Genomic DNA, 20,421 nt, shown 5'->3' with positions numbered 1-20,421 from the left:
GGTGGGCACCACAGGCAGATATTATGGGATCCAAGACACCGTTCAAGGTCTGGGTTCTGAATATCAAGCAGGAAATATCATTATTCCTTAATATCGTGTCAAAAATATGGAGGACCAGAAAATGGATTTTGGTACTGTATGTGTCAATTCCGGTTTTCTTTCGAGTTAAGGACAGTAAATCTATACTTCCCTATAGGCAGTTACCTAGCGATATTTCAACTACGATATTAATGTGTCATAATATTTTTCCTTATTCAATATTTCAAGCTAAAAACACCCACTAGGTGTCCCACTGGTGCTGACTCTCGAGATTCCACAGAGAGCACTGATGCTTCTAAAAACACAACATGAGCTGTGCAGGGTTGCTCCTCGTGGGCTTCAAAATAGCCTTTGAGTAAGGTAAAAGTGAACCTGTTGTGACCAGCATGTCATTTCATGGTGCACAGAAGTCTCTGGAGGATGTTTCCAAAGCTCGAGAGTTGCCAGTGAAAGCTCTGAAACTAACCAAAAGACTGGGCAGCCCATACACCTACTGGTGGTTCTAACTGAGCCCATTAAATTCTATTGAGCATGTGCACATGCAGTGTGGAGCGCAAACAGCATGTTGCAGGAGTATTGAAACATGCTAGTGCATGGATACCAGCACTGGTACGCTGTATTTGAATAGCAACAGAAAGCCACAGTAGCAGAAAATGTTACCTTCCCTTTTTACATTAATGCTTAGACACTCCAGCTAAAACCAGGTGCCTTGTACTCTTGGGGGCCAAGTTATGAGATGGTTTGTGCCGCATTTGCACCACACGATGTGGTAAGTGCACAATGCAAACCTTAAGTAAGATTTATGAAACAATGTAAGGCCACTTTGCATGGTACTGAGTGGTTCTAAAACTCTGGAGTAAGGCAACGTAGGGCAAAGTCCTGCGTTGCCTTACCCTGCCATGGGAAGGAGTTCCATGGGTGTTGCATGGATGTTCCCACGCAATGCCAATGGTTTTTGATGCATTCCCAGATTCACTAGAACTGGTGGACCCGAGAATGATTTTACACACAAAAGAGGAAAAGGTAAAATGTGAATATTCTGTAAAAACAGAAATGTCATATAGTAAAAAATAAATATTTAAAAAAAATGGCCTCTCCCACTAGTATTGGCATGCTTCATCATAGGGCTGCTACAACATCCATCTGAAGACCAACGCATGGTATGGAGCAAAGGGATATGGGGGAGACAATACATACATGTATACAGGGATTGACTCAGCAGAACAAAAAGACAACGAAGAAGAAATGTTAAACTCTCTCAGGTATGGCCTAAACAGTCTTTATTCTTGGAATCCCAGGATAGAATTAAACAAATTCCAAGTAGAGATGAGAAAGGGGGTAATTGAGACCCCTTAATCCCTCCTTACGACTCTTTTGTCAACATGTTTTGGTCATTATTAATCATCCTGAAGGGGTCGTTTGGCCTTCCTCAGGACTAGAGATCTCACTCTCTTATCAACCCTTATCGATTAAATGAGGCTAGGGGGAATAGGAGATATATTTATCCATGGTATTATAACCTTGCTTGTCACTTTTTATGTACACACAAAGTGGGTCTTCCAAGTTTCACAACTCGTTTAACTGAAACTGGAGTGCAAGAGGAAGTGTCTCCCTGTAGTCACACTTTTTTCAAGGGAAGGATGCCTCTCAGTAGTGCCTCTCACTGCACCAAGTAGGCCCTATTCCCTTAACCTCATTTTGTCAATATATATATTACCTACTGGTGGTCGCCTGTTGAAAGTTATAATGAGAACCATGTTTCCATAGGAAACACATTTTTTGACTTGTCTATTACTTTATGGCTTTTTGACAAATCTTCATATTTTCCACAAAAAGTTCATGTTGATTCTTGTTGTGCATGGAAAGTTTCAGTCGATCCGCCACTTGGAGGCTGGGGAAAAGGGGGGGCGTAAAAAAAAGTGTTTTTTCCAATGTTAACTTCCATGCAGATTTTAGACACGACTCACTGGATGAAATTACACCAAATTCAGCTGAAAGGTACAACCTTTTTGTTATTTGGTGTAAATCCTTTCAGTAGCCTGTGAGATATTAAAGAAAAAACAAATCTGTATATCGAGGGATGCAAAGACTCCAAAAACCATCCCAATCTTATGCTGAGATCTGATTGGATGCCAACACTTCAAGAGTGTTGGCAGCCATCTTGGGACTCTGCTTCAGCCAAGTCCCAAAAAAAACATTAAAAAAGAAAAGGGGGCAGAGTAGAAATACCCTGACCCCTAAGCTCTGGTTGTAGTGTCTCAGAGGGTAGTGAGTTTTAAGTTGGGGGATTAAGCCCCCTTGTATCCTGAGGGTTCCTGTGGGCCATCTAGCTCACCAGGTACCTTCAGTAAGTGCAACAGAGTTGAGTTGCAGAGAGGTGAAAAAAGGGATGTGGCCTCAGTCCACCTCTCTGCATTGCAGCTCTTTGGTGCCTACTGTAGGCACCTGGTGTGCTAATGGGGCCCTGGGGACCCTCAGGATTCAAGGGGACTTAATCCCTGAAATTAAAACCGGCTAGGGGCGCATTTGCACAGTGGTGAAGGGAGGGGATGGGACTGATGTGACATGTCTGTACTTATCCAATCACTCCAGCAAAACCCAAGCACTTATAAATTCTTCATGCACTCTCCTTGCAGTTGTCTAATCATCCAGTCAGAACCCATGCACTCATGCAATGATACATGCACTAAGTCGTGCAATCCATTGAGGACTACCTATGCAGTCCAGTAATCTCCCTGATACTACCTATGCAGTCCTCCAGTCACCCGGCCAGTCCTATGTCCTTATCCGATCACTGTGCCAAAACCCAAGCACTTATAAATTCACCATGCACTCTTGTAGCAGTACTCGAATCATCCAGTCACAACGCATGTAGTCAAGCAATGAGCCATGCACTAACTCATGCACTGCTACAATACCCTGAGGACTACCCATGCAGTCCAGCCATCGCCCTGTCAGTACCCATGCACTCCTTAAATCACCCAGCCAGCACCATGTAATTATCCAATCACTCCACCAAAACCCAATTACTTATAAATTCACCATGCACTCTCCTTGCAGTACTCTAATCTTCCAGTCTGTAACCATGTACTCATGGAATGGCCCAGGCACTAACACATACAGTGCTACAAACCCCTAAGCACTTCCTATGCAGACATCTAACTACTTACACACTATTGATTCACTCCTCCAATTACCCAGGTAGTACCCATGCACTCCAGAAATCCCTCTGTCACTACCCATGCACTCCCCCAATCACCCAGCCAGCACTATGTACTTATCCGATAACTCCGCCAAAGCCCAAGCAGTTATAAAATCAGCATACACTGTCCTTGCAGCACTCTAATCATCCAGTCACTACTCATGTACTCATGCAATGACCCAGTCACTAACACATGCACTGCTGCAATCCATTGAGGACTACCTATACAGTCCAGTAATCTCCCTGGTACTACCTATGCAGTCTTCTAATCACCCAGCCAGTCCTATGTCCTTATCCAATAACTGTGCCAAAACCCAAGCACTTATAACTTCACCATGCACTCTCGTCACAGTACTTAATCATCCAGTCACTACCCATGTAGTCATGCAATGATCCAGGTACTAACACATGCACTGCTACAGTCCCTGTGTACTACCCATGCAGTCTTCTAACTACCTACACACTTCTCATTTGCTCCTTCAATTCCCCTGGTAGTACCCATGCAGTCCATCAATCACCTTGTCACTCCCCGTGCACTCCTCCTCCAGTCACTCAGCCACTACTATGTGCTAATCCAAACAATCTGCCAATACCCAAACACTTATAAATTCACTCAGGCACTCTCCTTGCAGTATTCTAATCTTTCAGTCAGTAGCTATGTACTCATGCAATGATCCAGACACTAACTGATCACTGTTACAATCCCATATGCCCTACCCATACAGTCCTGTACCCACTTACACACTTCTCATTTGCTCCTTCAATTCCCCAGGTAGTACCCATGCAGTCCCGCATTCACAATGTCACTCCCTGTGCACTCCTCCAGTCACCCAGCCACTACCATGTACTAATCCAAACACTCCTCCAATACAAAAGCACTTATAAATTCAGCACACATTCTCCTTGCAGTACTCAAATTATCCACTTAGTACCCATGTACTCATGCAATGACCCAGTCACTAACACATGCACTGCTGCTATACCTTGAGGACTACGTATGCAGTCCAGTAATCTCCCTGGTACTACCTATGCATTCCTCCAATCACCCAGCCAATCCGATGTGCATATGAATGAATGAATGAATGAATGAATGGGCATTTGTAGAGCGCGTGGCTACCCGGAGGCCTCCCAGCGCTAGGCAAAACTACTAAGTTAGTGAACAGAGCAGGATGATATATTACCAGAATAGAAGGGTTTAAAGCTATTTCCTGAAGGAGCAGTGATTAGGCTTGTTTCGGAGATGGAGAGGAAGGGCGTTCCACAGTCTGCCTGCGTTCAGGGAAAACAGTCTGCTGCCGCTTCTAGATCATTTGATTTTAGGAGTAGCGATGAGGCGAATTTCATCCGAGCGCAGTTTTCTCCTGGCTTTGTAAGGTTGAATTATGGCTGAGAGCAGGGGCGGACCTTTACCCTAAAGAGATTTATGGACGATGCAGAGTGACTTGAAACGGATTTTCTCTTTCACAGGCAGCCAGTGAAGGAGGTGCAGGGCGGGTTTTGCAGAAGACAGTTTGGGGGTTCCTGTCAGCAGTCTGGCTGCGTAGTTCTGGATGACCTGTAATCAGTTAATGACCAAAGTGGGGGCTCCCAGAAAAAGCACGTTAGCATAGTCCGGTCTGGAGAGCAGGATGGACTAGACCAAGGTTTTCTTGGCTTGGGGAGGGAGCAAGGGGAGGACTTTCCTTGATGTTCTGATAAGCCAAAACCCAAGCATTTATAAAATCACCACGCATTCTCCTTGTAGCACTCTAATCATCCAGTCACTACTCTGGTACTCATGTAAAGACCCAGGAATTAAGTCATGGCAAATACAGAGGAGGTCATGCTAATCACAGGGGTACCCCAACACATAGTGTTCCCCAGTGTATGTAGGTTTTTTCACTGTATTCTAAGTGTCTTTTAGCATAGCACCGGCTCTAGGCCTGGTTAGTCAAAGCCAGTTACCACCAGTACCCATCTGCAAAAAGTTGGAGGCACAGGAGGACTTTCTGCTCCTCTGTTTGTCCTTTCTGCACATATCTTCTTCTTCCTCTTTCTTCACATGTCCTACCTTTGTAGGCATAGTTAGAAATTAGCATTTAAAAAACCTTAGAAATTCACTGAAAAAAACATAGGTTTCAGGAAAGTTATAGTTAGAAGATAACATTTAAAAAACCTTTGAAATTCACTGAAAAAAACATAGGTTTCAGGGACGTTACAGTTAAAAAATTTCATTTAAAAAACCTTCGAAATTCACTGAAAAAACCATAGGTTTCAGTGACGTTAGAGTTAGAAATTAGCATTTAAAAAATGTTAGAAATTCACTGAAAAAACCATAGGTTTCAGGGACGTTATAGTTAGTTGGAGATTTCACTCGTACAAAACCATAGAAATTTGGCCTTATAGTTAGTAGACCTAACTATCACTCGCACCCCCGCAATGCACTGCTAATGACGTCACATATTACATCACTCATGACATGCTCAGTGACATCACTGATGACATCTCAAATGACATCACTGATGACATCATCCATGTGATCATCTGATGCACCTCCTCATACCCTAATAAAACCTTTCATACAGCCACTCTAAAATACAGACCATCAATATTGAAACCATAGACAGACCAATAGCAGTTGGTACATACCTGCTCAGTGATTCATACGTCTACACACCCATCCACCCACTAACCCATACAGTCACTCATACACACAGTCATTCATCTATACACCAACTGATATATCTATTCATACACCCATATAGACACTCACACATTGCCACTCACCCCAATAGTGACCCATACACCTGGTCAGTTATGCAAACAAACTATCACACACCCATTTCCTTGCTTATACAGTTATACACACACCACAACAATTATTTATACAGATACTAACACATACTTGCTCTCTTAAACAATCACTCATAGAAACACACACTCATCCATATAGATACTCTTGCAATCACTCATTCTCATATATAGTCATTTATATACTCCAACACTCACATATACTGCTTTAAAACATATGTAGTTGCTCACACATACACCACTGAGACATCCATTCACTCACCAACACACCCACCCATACAGCTGTATCCATGTGCACTCTTGAACGCCTACACCCAGTGAAACATCCACTCACATATCTATGCACAGAGTCACACACACCCCCACCCACCCACAAAGACACATAGGCACCCATACAGATACTCAGACAACCAATAAGTAACCCATATAGACACTCATGTAGCTACACACCAAGCCATTGAGCTGCTTACACATCAACTAACAGACCAATAAAGACATTCACACCGTTTAGTCACGAACCCATGCATTCAGTAAGACACATTTAATAACTCATTTACACAGTCAGTCACACACCTACTAAATCATCCATTCAGACACTCATACACCCACCCATACTTCAATACACCTTGTCATATATATACATATATATATATATATATATATATAAAACATATTTTTATACTTTACAGAAACACACATTTACTGGATGCTGTCATCAGTGATGTCATTTGAAATGTCATCAGTGATGTCACTGAGCATGTCATGAGTGATGTAGTATGTGACGCCATCAGCAGTGCATTGCGGGGATGCAAGTTATAGTTAGGTCTACTAAGTATAACAGCCGGATTTCTATGGTTTTGTACAAGTGAAATCTCAAACTAACTATAACGTCCCTGAAACCTATGTTTTTTTCAGTGAATATATATAAGTAAATACATCTTGTAGGGAGAGAGGTCCCCCTGAAATTGTTGTTATTTCAGTACTATGGAACCACCGTACTACCGTGATACAGCAGTAAAAACAGGACTGTCTTTTTTTAATTAACACTCTCCCAATCCTTCAGGGTGGGCCAAGACCAGGGAAGTCAGCACCTTCTTTTTTAAAGGCAGGAGTGCCACCAACAATTTCCAAAAGTCTTGTGAGGGTTGTAAGGACAACAGCAGCCCACTAGAAAACTAAACAAAATACACTGTAGGTCTCCTGGGTCATTAAATGCATGACTACAGAGTAGCATTCCGAACAATTCTTAGCTGGGACTGTATGCTCTTTGCACTGGATTGGGGGTGCTCTCAACTCCATGTGGTTGGTTCTATGGCTGCATTTTGTTACTTGAAGAGTGTTAAAGAAAGATTCAAAAACACATTTATGTTTTTTGGAACAACATTTTTATATTTTTTGTGACAAAAACTATTATGCATTACTACATGTGTATTTCTAAAGATTACTTTGAAAAATGGCTGTTGATAAAATAGGTCTGGTTTATATAGGTTGTTGTGCTGACACCTTGCTGAAGCCAATACACCAGCCTCTCATATCTTGGGGTAGATTTTGGAGATAGATCAGACTGAAACCCACTACAACTAGGAATTTGTGAACTGCCCTATTAGTGCATAGATTGGTTCCCAAATTCCAGATTGGTAAAATAAATTGTCCCATTTTGCGACCAGTATTTTGCTACAACAGTTTTGTACAGCTGACACATGTTTACTAAAAGAAGATATATAGGGCACACAATACAAACCAAATTCCTTGGTACAAATTCTGTGGTACGCCTTTCAATAGTCAAACTCTCTGCAGCAATCAAAACCACCCACCAGCATGAAAAGGTAATTATTTTCTGTGGGAAAAAACAGATAACTGTGTCCTGTACTCCACACTTCATTCATAAGAAGAATAGAGCAGCCGTGGCAGAGGACGACAGCTGGAACATAAATCACTCATGATGAATTGACTGCCTTGTTTCATAAACCAAGCCCACTTAGAGCAATAACACTATATGGCTTGCCATAGAAGAACTTCAAGCTCATTTTCATATGCATACTGCCTTCCTTCTCTAAATGCCACTTGACACAGACACAAGAGTACTTTTTGATTTTAAAATATGCGCTCTCCACAAAACACAGGTTTTCTAACTCAGTATGTTGTGACACTTCAGAACTGTGCTTCAATGATCAAACCTCATTTAGAATTCCACTGAAATAATTAACCTCATGTCACAGGTATGGATGACACATAGGCCATGCCAACCAACACCCTTTCCTTTCGTTCAGGCCTTGCAAGGAGGACTTAACAGTGCTTCAAAGCCACTCTAGCATCACAAGTGCACTTTATAACAATAATATTAGCAGGATAGAAGGGGTTTATTCAAGGATTGGCTATCCTTGACAACAATGCAGTAGTTTAAACAAATGAGCTGTTTGATGACTATGTGTGGCAACTCACTGAAATATTTTCTGAATGTACTGTCAACATGTTGCCAAGATTGCGTGGATATTTCCCCCTTCTGTCCCAAAAAATAAATTCTACTTCCATGCTGGAACACCAGATCTTTTGTGATTCACCATTTTCTTATTTACAGAGGCCAAACCCTTTATAGAAAAGAGGATAGAGATATATCCCATTGTAAAGTCAGCGTTACTGATCATTAGTCTCACTTGGATCTGGTCATTTTTAGATCACAATTGAGATGGTAAAACAAGTAAGGAACTTCATTTGCAGAAAGTCTGAAGACAGTTGACTAACTTAGTCCTCAGATTCCTCATTTTACACCCTTGAAAAAGCAGCTGGGGATCCTGCTCCATGTCAATGTGGACCATGCTTTCCACTGGATATTGTTTCTGGGAAGAGGAAAACACTTCACACATTTGACATGAGTGAGCAGGGGATCTAGCAAATGTTGACACTAATCACCATTTACCCCAGCAGAATGTGGTTCTAAAATGCCTATTATTAAAAGATTCAGAGCCCAGAGCATACATTTTTATAGTGTCCCTTCACGCAATGGGGTCTTTAAGAGAGAATATCTACAAGTCACAGTTCTCTGAATTATACAGAGCTTCAAGTGGGAGCTCTTGACAACAAAGATGATTTGTGAAACATAGAAAAGTTAAAGATTTCCCTGAAGACATAGATGAGTCACACTGATGATGGAATGCTATCCATTAGCTAGGCCAATGCTTTCTTTCAATGCCCATTCAATGCCCATTAGGCATCCATCTCCATAAAAAAGCAGTAAACAGGCAAACCAGTTCTATAGCTATCAGAAATTTCTGCTGGAAGTGACTCCCTTGAATATTAAGAATTAAAACTAATTTTCATTATCACACGGAAGTCCTCATGCCCTCCATACATTTGCTGAAGGCAATTTAATTACTGAGCTCATTTGCATGTTGACAGCTCATAGGCCCTCATATGCCACCTTTGCAGTGTCTTGTCGTAGGTAAACATAATTATACCATAGCCTTGCATGCAAGAACGCACCACATGCCATCCTGTGCTACACAACGTGGTACTGTTTTGTTTTCTCACGTCATCATTGCCATAGGCCAGCCGTGATCCACATGTTTGTATTTTGCACTAACTGGGACCAAAATCTTACGTAAAATATGGTTGCAACTACTATTCAGAATCATATTGTGGCTTTCTCCACATTAGAAGTTATAAACTTTAATTGTAATTGTTATTGTATTTATATAGCACTTACTACCCCATATGAAGCATCAAAGTGCTTTTTGACGAGTAGCATACTACTACATAACCCAAAAGGGATTAGTGGTGGATAGTATAGGGAAATATGAGTATAGTACTAGCATAGAGAGGTACAAGTTAATTTGAGCAGAGGAGATGTGAGTCTGTTAGTTGGATTGAATAGAGTAATGGAGGGATAGAAGATGGAAGAAAATCAGAAGTGTTAATTGGGAGATCACAGTACTAAGTTGCAGTCTAGGATGAGTAAAGGAGCCATGGAGGTGGGATCAGCCTGTAGAAAGGGAATAGGGAGAAAGAGAGCCAGGGTAGAAACATGAGGTTTGAGATAAGTCAAAGGAGAGATAACAGGAGGGAGAATTTAGTAGGATTATTTGGGAGGACATAGTAGTAAACTGATGTTCGGGGTGAGCCAGGAGGTGTACAGAGGGGAGGAATCTAGGAAGGGTTTTTATGGAGATCATAGTAGTATAAAGGGTTTGGGATGAGAGAGTGAAGATAGAGGATAGATTGATAGAGGTGTAGAGTAATGGTAGGACAGAGTAAAGACTTAGATCTGTGTGTTGTGAATTTGTGGAGTAGTGGGAGGAGATATTGATGTAGTGGATTTGCATGAGCAGTACTGCTGGTAAATGGTATTTGAATAGTACATGGGTGATGATGTGTGTTGGAGAAGAGTGTGTAGTGTCTAAGAGGGGATGGGCAAGAGTTATGAGTGTTTGTGTTAGATTTGATCACTGGAATAGGTAATGTGTAAGGTGGTGTAGCGTGTAAGGATTTTTATGGTTGAGTGTAATTGGTAAAAAGAGGAGACCTGTGTTGGTGGATAGAAGGCTGAATTTAGGTTTTTTCATTATTAAAGGGGATCTGTTAAGAACAAGTAGAGGATACAGCTGGTGTTTTGTTAGAACAGGGAGTTTGTGTCTGGATGGATTAACGTCATGTATAATGTGGCGTTGTGTTGGTGATATGTGGACATGTTAGTTGTATAGGACAGAAATGTGTTTTGTGTGAGAATGCAGGTGCCATAGTGTAGCTGGGGTCGAATTGTGTGTAGGTTGGTTTGTGGGGATGTGAAGTTATGTAGTGGTCCAATACACATTGAAATCTGTATGAGGTGTGTTTGTGTTGCATGAGTGGAATGTCTTTGCTGATTTTGTGTTTGGATGTTGGTGGATGTGGAGGGCTTGAGGTGGTAGCGCATACATGAAAACTGGGCTGCATCTCTGGACCTAGGCCCAACCCGAACAGGCCCAGTCAACTGCGTTTATCCTCCACCCAGCCCAAACAGGCAACTGCCCTTGTCCTCTCTGCCCTTAGCATCCCTGCCCTTAGCCTTGATGTCCAAGCACTATGCTTGCAATTGCCCTATTTGCCAATGGAGCCCTGCTCGAACGAATCAGGACCCTAACCCTAAAACCAAGAGCCAATGCGAGACCTAGCACTATTAACCAATCACAACCTGAGCCCTAACAGCCAATCAAAGGCAAAGCCCTAATCCCTAAGTCCAATAGGAAAACCTAGCCCTAGTAGCCAATGAGAACCCTAGCCCAAACAACCAATCAGAACTCAAAACCTAGACCCTTAGTCCCATAGAGGTACTAGTCCTAGCAACCAATCACAGCAACAGATGTAACAACCCCTAGAAAACATATATAAGAGCCAAGTGACCAGACTACTGTGGTAGGGAGGTGCTCCTCTATTCAAAATATCCTTGGATACAGACAGGCACAATCCACACTTACTGGATTTTTTGTATATTTATGGTATGCGTGTCTTGCTTTTATAATTATACTTTTAATCAAATAAAGGATTATTATTATTCACCCTTACTAGATTACACATTCAACTTTTCAGGTAAGGGACAATTTTGAAGCCACTGAAATGCTGCTTTTCACACATTTGAACGAATCACTTTTTAAGCCAAAATACGAGTGCTACATACAATTTCCAAGCACAGTTTAAAACCACAGAGCAGATTAAGCAGTCTCCTATGCACACTCTGGTTAGCCACTGGTGTGAATGGGTCATGACGCTTATTACAGTCTTTGTGAAAAACTAGGAGGGAAATGCAAGCAGTCACGGGTAGAACAAAACAGCAGTTTGAAAATACCAAGTTTGCAGATAGACAAGAGGTAAATTCATACAGACAGGTAGAACAAAAAATCAGTTAAAAATACCAAGTTTGCAGAAAAACAGAGGCAAATATAAACAGAGAGAGGCAGGGGAAAAACACTTTTTAAAAATGACAACTAAAAATCTATACTGCGGTAAAGGGCTTAGCTTTCTACGAGGAATCAGACATGTTAGCCAAAATGGACTAAAACATGCACTGCATGTGGTTTATACATTTGAGAAAGACATGCTGCCCATCTGGGATTTTAGGTTTTTCTTTAAATTGTATTTGTTAACTCATAAATCCCTGCATACACATCCCTAATTTTGCTCATCCCCACTAGTAGCTGTGAGCAGTAGTCCAATCTGAGTCAGAGATACCTCATCGCATTGGGCCCTCAACATTTATGACTAAATGTTAAAAGGGAGTTTGAGGGTCTGCCTATATCTTTCAATCAAACTGGTCCAGTCAAGCAACAAAAGTGCTTTTTCCAAAATCTGACACACACCAGCAACAATTGTCCTGGAACATCAAGAAACATCAAGACACACCCTTACCCTCACAGCCCTCATGTGCCCACTGGAGCTACCCCGAGGACCTAGAGCTGGAACACAACTAGGTTCGGGTGAGAAAACAAGATCTCTAATCCGTGTGGCTCCTGGGGACACCAATGAAAAAAAAAATAGGACTGTGGCTCCAGAGTTGCAGCAGCAGATGATTTTTAAATTTTGAACTCAGGGAGCCAAAACTCCAAACCTCTATAGTTTCCCAATTGAAAGTTTCACTTGTAAGATGTTACAAGGTAGCTCTAATTATAATCAATGGGAGCGATAGCCCTCTCAATAGTGAAAAATCGAAATTAGCAGTATTTCACTATCAAGACATGCAAAACACACCAGTGCATGTCCTACCTTTCACATACAATGCACCCTGCCCATGGGGGTACTTTAAGCCTACCTTAGGGATGCCTTACATGTGGCAAAAGGGAAGGATTTGTCCTGGCAAGTGAGAGCACTTGCCAGGTCAACATGACAGTTGATAACTGCGCTCTCAGACACTGCAATGACAAGTCAGATACAAGTTTACAGGGCTAATCAGGTGTGTGGCACAACCAGTGCTGCAAGCCCACCAGTAGCATTTGACTTACAGGCCCTGGCACATACACAGCATTTTACTATGGACATACCAATAAATCAAATATGTCAATCATGAATAACCATTCATAATTATATTTTACACAGGGAGCACTTGCACTTTAGCACTGATCAGCAGTGGTAAAGTCTCCAGAGTGCATAAACCATTCTATCCCCTCCCTTTTCAATCTCCTTATGGAACCATTAACGGTGATCTTGAAACAGGGAGAGATCAAATAGCACCTATATGCTGATGACACCCAATTTTACAACAAAATCAAATCATCCAGTGACATTCGACATCTCAACGACACACTGAACAAGTTACAATTATGGTTTTACGAAAATCACTTAAAGCAAAACCCCATCAAGACAGAAGTTATTCTTTTCTCCCCCAAAAGTAACCACCTTCCAATACACTAATCGCTCATTGACCTAAATGCTTTAAAATGCTCAAGAATACAGCAAAAGGAGCACTGTACACACTCGAAACCCTCAAGAAACTTAAACCAATTATTCCCGCAGAGGATTTCAAGAATGTGCTGTAATCTTTGGTCCTCTCTAAACTAGACTATGGTAATGCCACTCTCACTGGGACGTCTAAAACTCACCTCGCCCCCCTAAGATCAGTTCTTAACATGCAGCGGCTCATCTCAGACGTTAAACGGTTTGAACACATCACTCCTGCACTCAAGAGCCTCAACTGGCTTCCTATTGAAGGAACCTATTGTACCTAGACAACTGCATGTATCATCCACAAAGCCCTTCACTCTCATACACCTAACTACCTAGAAAACAAGCTGCCGAAAGCAGGAACCACTAGATCATTGAGAAGTTCCAATGCTCTTCTACTCCTAACTCCCATTCTAAAAAAGACAGCAACCAAGTTGTGCTCTTTTTCTGGAAATGCTCCAAGGATATGGAACTCCCTACAGTGTGACCTTCGATGCAACCCTTCCTTCCCTTGCTTCAAGAGAAACCTGAAACACCTCCTCCTCGACAAATACTTTAACTCCTAGTTTACGGATCTTAGTACACTATCACTTGATCAGACCTACACCCTTTGTCTGAAGCGGCGGTTCTCTTATTTTTCTTCTATGACTTTTAGATCCTCTCAAATTGTGTCTCTAGTGTTGGTCACTCTACTAGCACCTTTGATGGGTACCATTTGTCTATTGAACTCTCACCTCATATGTTCATTGCATGACTGTGTTACTTTATTCTATCACAATCATGTAAAGTGCTCTGACACCTACGAGTCTAGCTAGCACTATATAAAAACGTATATAATTATAAAGATAAAATAATAATAATAATAATAATAATAATAATAATAATAATAATAATAATAATAATAATAAAGATAAACAAGCAAAAACGAAGTTCAGCATACCATCAAAAATACAGGCAGTAGAGGCAAAAAGAAAGGAAAAACCATACCAGGTCTACCATTGAATTTAAGGATAGTGAGGCTATGAATGTGAGTTAAAATGGGTAGCAGTGAAATTTGCAAGTTATGGTAAGGAGTAAGCCTGGGAGAAATAAAAATGATGCCAGCATAATTTGGGGAATTTGGGGAATTTCGTAGTACACTTATTTTGTGAAATTCCCCAGAGTATTCCATAATGCCACTTCACATAATTACAAGAAATTTCTGGCACAAATTCACCACGAAACAAACCATTCAGGGCACTCAAATTATAGAATGTGAGCAGTTGTTATTCACAGCAGTTTCTTTTTATACACCCTTGTACCAAAAATTGACTGGAGGAAAAAAAATTCCCACTGAACAATAGCACAAAAATGACAGATTTGCATTTTGCCTAATTAGTAGCGATTTCACATAATTTTACCAAAGTTCTGCATAATTATGACAAAGCATATTTTTTAAAACTTGGACATCTCTAGCTAGAACCACAATCCTTCAGTGAATTTCTACATTTTTTGGGGAAAATATGTTATTTTATTATAACCAAAGCTAACCATAATTTCACTTTGTCATTTCATTTATTTTTTTTCACAGATTTTTTTGTTTGTTTTTGATCATATTTCACCTGCAACAGTTTCTGCATTCAACCAACCATGGGCAGCCAGCCAGCCTCACTGTGCTCGTCCTTAGGCCTTGTGTTCAACATTTGATGGGTGGTCAGACCACTTAAGGCGTTCAGCGGTGCACATCAAGTGTTGACTGCAAGTCAACATCCCACCGTGGTCAGGCAAACTCAGCTTCACATAGCCTTCGGACGCAAGTAACGGGGGACTGGTGGAAGACACTGGACTATAGCCAGGCCCTGCTGCCGTTGACCAAGCACAGTAGCCACCAGAGGGTCCACTGAACTCATCAAATGTCCAGAACCTGTGAATGCAACACAGAATTCACAAGTCCTTCAATAAAGAAAGAAAGAAATATATATGTATATATATATATATATATATATATATATATATATATATATATATATATACATATATATATATATATATATATATATATTCGCTTCCTTTTCACGCCAAACCATGCACTCTAGCGGGTGCTTATTCGCGGAGGGCGTGCCCCGCTATTATCCAGGCTTCCAACTTCTAATTTGACAAAAGAAGAAACAGCACTCTCGGGAGGAGGATCACAATTTTATTTTTAGAACCTCTGAGCACCAGACGTGTTTCGGCTACTGCCTTTGTCATATATATATGTGAACAAGGGCGGCAAACACGCTCGAAACGCGTATGGTGTTTATGGCAAAAACTATGGTGATGAGGGCTTGAACGTTTGAGGCTGCTGCCGGTTTTCCATTAAAAGGCTGAGTAAAAAACAACGCGTGGGTGTCCTCACTGCGAGAGCAACTTTGTTTCATATTTAGTGGCTGGCTCGAGGCCACGAGGACAACCCCCCTGCATTTGAGCGGGTCCTTGCGCTCATCGAACATGGAGCACGGGTAAGGAGTGCTGTTGCCGGTAAAACGTGGCACAAGAGAAGCAGCCCATCGCCCAGGCAACGAATCATCAACCCGATGGGATGAATAATTATGGAAGGAGTTGGACAGTAAGCACCACTATGGATACTAATGACTACATTAACCATGATGCAATGCGCCAATATGGGCGGGACTATCACGAGTAACATCGCCAATGCGATAAAAGATTGCAAAACTGTCTGTCCACCAGGAAGCCATATCCAGTGAATAAGGGCGGCAAACACGCTCGAAATGCGTATGGTGTTCATGGCAAAAACTATGGTGATGAGGGCTTGAACGTTTGAGGCTGCTGCCGGTTCTCCATTAAAAGGCTGAGTACAAAACAACACGTGGGTGTCCTCACTGCGAGAGCAACTTTGTGTCATATATATATATATATATATATATATATATATATATATATATATATATATATATATATATATATTCATATTCATGTTATTGCCAGGGTGGCCTATTTGGCTCCTCACTTGGGCATAGGCGTCTCTGCAAGTACAATTTGACCCTAATGCCCTTTTTCTTTTTGTTGTTTTCTACACAGTGGTTAGTGAATCGTGGTTAGTAATAGCAGCCACAACAGAAATTTTTCTTTGATGGACAGCCAATCAGAGAGCAGTGGATTAGTTATTTGACAATGGATTACTGGGACAAGCTCTATAGTCTAATGTTGTGGCTTTATTCTTCATTTGTATTCACAAAACCGCTGTAGATTCACAAATTAACAGTCAAACTATCTCTAAGATTAAACGTTGTCAATCACAGACTGGTACATTTTGTAAAGGCTAACATCTCAAAATCCACTAATTGGATTTATAGCAAACCAGCTAAGGCATTTCCTTTAGTAACTTTCAAACTACACGTCAAGTTTTGTGTAATTACTTTCAGCAGTTTTTTTTCTATAATGACGTGAAAATAATCCTAATGGAGTTAAAATGGAAAATGTTGCATTTGGGATGCTCCCAATTTCTAGTGTCTGCTTGGTCGACACTGGTATGAAGTTGCTATGAAAAAAGGACCGGTATTGTATGTTTTTTTTTTTCATTTTTGAAAGTTTCATTCAGATTACAATAAAAAAATTCCTTTTCAGTGGAAAGCCAGACGTAATCTAACTACAGGGACACAACAATTAGAGATAGCTATGGATGGATGGATGGATGGATGGATAGATGGATGGATGGATGGATGGATGGATGGATGGATAGATAGATAGATAGATAGATAGATAGATAGATAGATAGATAGATAGATAGATAGATAGATAGATAGATAGATAGATAGATAGATAGATAGATAGATAGATAGATAGATAGATAGATAGATAGATAGATAGATAGATAGATTAGATAGATAGATAGATAGATAGATAGATAGATAGATAGATAGATAGATAGATAGATAGATAGATAGATAGATAGATAGATAGATAGATAGATAGATAGATAGATAGATAGATAGATAGATAGATAGATAGATAGATAGATAGATAGATAGATAGATAGATTACTTTCAGCACTATGGGTTACAGTTGTTTCTTTTCATCTGTTAGAACTCATGGGGTTCACAGTTTAGGATGCGTCTTTCATTGTTTTGAAAGAAACAATATAGGCTCAGAGAATTCTTGTGTAAAAAAATCAATGTAATAGATTGAAACAATAAAGCGTTGTGTGCTGCAGCCATAAAATGCATAAACTCTAGAGTTGCCAAGCATTTTATTGAGTAAACTGAATTAATTTATCATGCCCCTGCCATATCCGATTAAAGACTTCCTGGGCCACTGCAATCCCTTGGACTTGAAAAATTGCAAAAGCCAATCACTGAATGAATGTTTTGGGAAAAAAGTATACGCAACATCTAGGACGCTGCGTGCACAGGGTGGAGAGAGAACACAAATACATCAGTTATGTTTACATTCCTAAGATGGAGGCCTTGGACGCAGAAGGTGGCTGATCAGCACAGCTGAAGACGTTCCTTAAAGGCAGAGGTCGGCTTCTTCAACACTCCGCAAAGGAATGCGTGAGAAGTTAGACAATGTTCTTTTCCTTTACAGTGGTTCACAGGAAAGATGAGAGAAATCATCACGCTGAGGCAGGGAGCTCTGGATAAAAGGGGCACTGTACTACTGCCTGTGCATCAGGGATGGTGGATGGCATGCCCCTAGGACAGAAAGTCCAACCATCAAGAGAGAAGGATGAAAAACAAGGCACTGGCCCTCAGCTTTCCATATTTTCTGTCGTCATTAACGGAGCTCCGAATGCAGCAATATAGTTTGAAAGTACGCGAGCACGTATAGTCTGTCACATGCCACTGCATTTTGCATCCACTGCTATTTTTAGCGTAAGCTTTTGATGTGATTATTCTGTGTGCCCATTGCAATTAACTATGCAATTCTGGCATTAGTGAAGAGACAGTAAATTGCTTTTTAAACCGCGTGGGAATGTAATTTTCCAGAGATGTGACTTTGAGAAACAAACATTAGTTCCTTCTGTGGGCAGAACATTTGGCCTGTCATAGCCTGCACGTTTCGCCAATGAACACTGCGAAGAACAAAAATGTGTAATGCAAAATGATGCAGCGTGTGAGGATTGCTGCAGATTTATGGATATAAATAGTTGGTATAATATTTAATGCTCTATTTTGATTATCCTATGCGAAAAGTGTTTCTTCTAGATTTTAACCATGCTTTCCAAGCAATGCTACAGGAGTTATTCATCAATGTTCTATCTGAATTTCCGTGGCCTATAATGCATTGATGATAACCAATTTCATCTTTTCAAAAAATTCACAATGTATCAACAGGGCACTGGTATGTGGCAGAGCCATGCCATGATCAAAATGGCTGCTCATTAAGAGAACTCCGGGCCTGGTTTGCCTGTAATGTACTGATCATGTTGTATTGACAACCAATTTTTTACTGAACTTATTGAAAAATCTTTCAAAGACACAGATGCTACTTCTACACCAGTGGATTACCAGCTGGTGAAACTGGTACTGCCGTACCAGAGACGCTGTAGAGAGCAGAAGGCCTTTTCCGACTCGAAGCGGTGGCGGTAAGGAGAGGTGCATATGGTAGTTGTGCATCCTGCACCCTTTGGAGACTCTAATACCTGGGGTGAGCATAAGACCCTCATGGCAGCTACCATCTTGAATTGGGTACAAAGTGTGAGAAGGCCATACCTAAGATGGCTGCTGGCCATGCTCATACTGAGGCAGGTTAATTTAGCTAGAACTCCCCCTATTGATGGATAGTCAGAACTGCATCTCCAGTACCACTCTCAAGTACACTGGAAGAAGTAAATTAATGCTTCATTCTGCACACTGCTTGTTCTTGAGTATAGATTGAATCTATGGATTCTGGCCTACATTTGCTGCCTGGCCACTCTTCTTGCTATATTTTCAGAGACTGCTTGATTCAGGTGACCCAAAGATGACATAACCCTGATCCCCATCACAACGATGTCTAGCCACAAGGCCTCCAAACAACTGCTTTTCTCAGAAGCTCTAAACAGTAAAAAAAAAAAAGAAATCTACACATACGAAGGAGGCCAGTATGTCCAGCGTAGCACTTGAAGGGATCGTGTCTAAATTAAAAAGCATAGAAATTATAATTTCGAAAGTGCAGCTATCCAGTACAGAAACTGCCAAGGAGTTCAGATCAGTCTATGGAGAATTCACCATCACCCCACTCAGACATCAGATAGACAAATAGGAGAAGCAAAAAAAATCCCTAGAAAAAAACTATTGGTGATTCCAGACCTGGGAAGTGAGTTGTGGAACCTCCAAAACCAGTTGAACGATTTGAATGATAAAAGCTGCAGAGACGACAACAGGATTTTTGGGGTTCGGAAATGGAAGAAGAAACTGGCATGCCTGCCCTTCTATTAATGGTAATTGCACAAATACTGGCCTTGACCTTGGACCAACCTATCAAGTTTTAAAGAGCACGTAGTGTGTGGAGAAAGATTAACAATGCAGGTGATCATCGTTCATCTTTGATAGCATTCCTACGAGAGCATCAAAATACGCACCTACTACTGAAAACCTGAGCTATACGTCTGTAAATGGCATAAAATATACCTTGCGGCAGACATTTTTCCAAGAAACAAATATAGACTGGAATACATTTCTTGCTCTCCATCCGCTCCTTAAGGGCAAAGGAATTCACATTACCTTCTAGACCCAGCTGTAATATTAGTAATAATTAAAGGGAAGACAAGAGAATTCACCAATTCGGGGGACCTAGAGAAGATATTGGATCAATGACCCATGAAAATAGAAATATCCACAAATACAGAGTCTCCCATCCTTCCACTCAATGTATCAGATCCAGTCCCAAGATGGAATAGCACTGAGAAATCCCATGATGTTGAAGAAATACCTACCGGCCATAGAGAAAAATCTCGGTCTCTTTAAAGCTTGCTCCCTACCACATGAGTTGCAACATGTCAGGAGAACACCACACTGCAC

General features: G+C 41.0%; 1 protein-coding gene across 1 annotated transcript in view; it reads right to left on the bottom strand.

Annotated features, from left to right (window-relative positions):
• LOC144828901 (cadherin-7) overlaps positions 1-20,421 on the bottom strand; it is a 290,016-nt gene that overhangs the window by 227,703 nt on the left and 41,892 nt on the right. The window lies entirely within an intron of this gene.

The sequence above is a fragment of the Lissotriton helveticus genome, chromosome 4_1, assembly GCF_964261635.1.
Source record: "Lissotriton helveticus chromosome 4_1, aLisHel1.1, whole genome shotgun sequence".
Taxonomy (NCBI): domain Eukaryota; kingdom Metazoa; phylum Chordata; class Amphibia; order Caudata; family Salamandridae; genus Lissotriton; species Lissotriton helveticus.
Note: the sequence above shows the minus strand (reverse complement) of the source record. Positions and strands in the feature narration are given on the sequence as shown.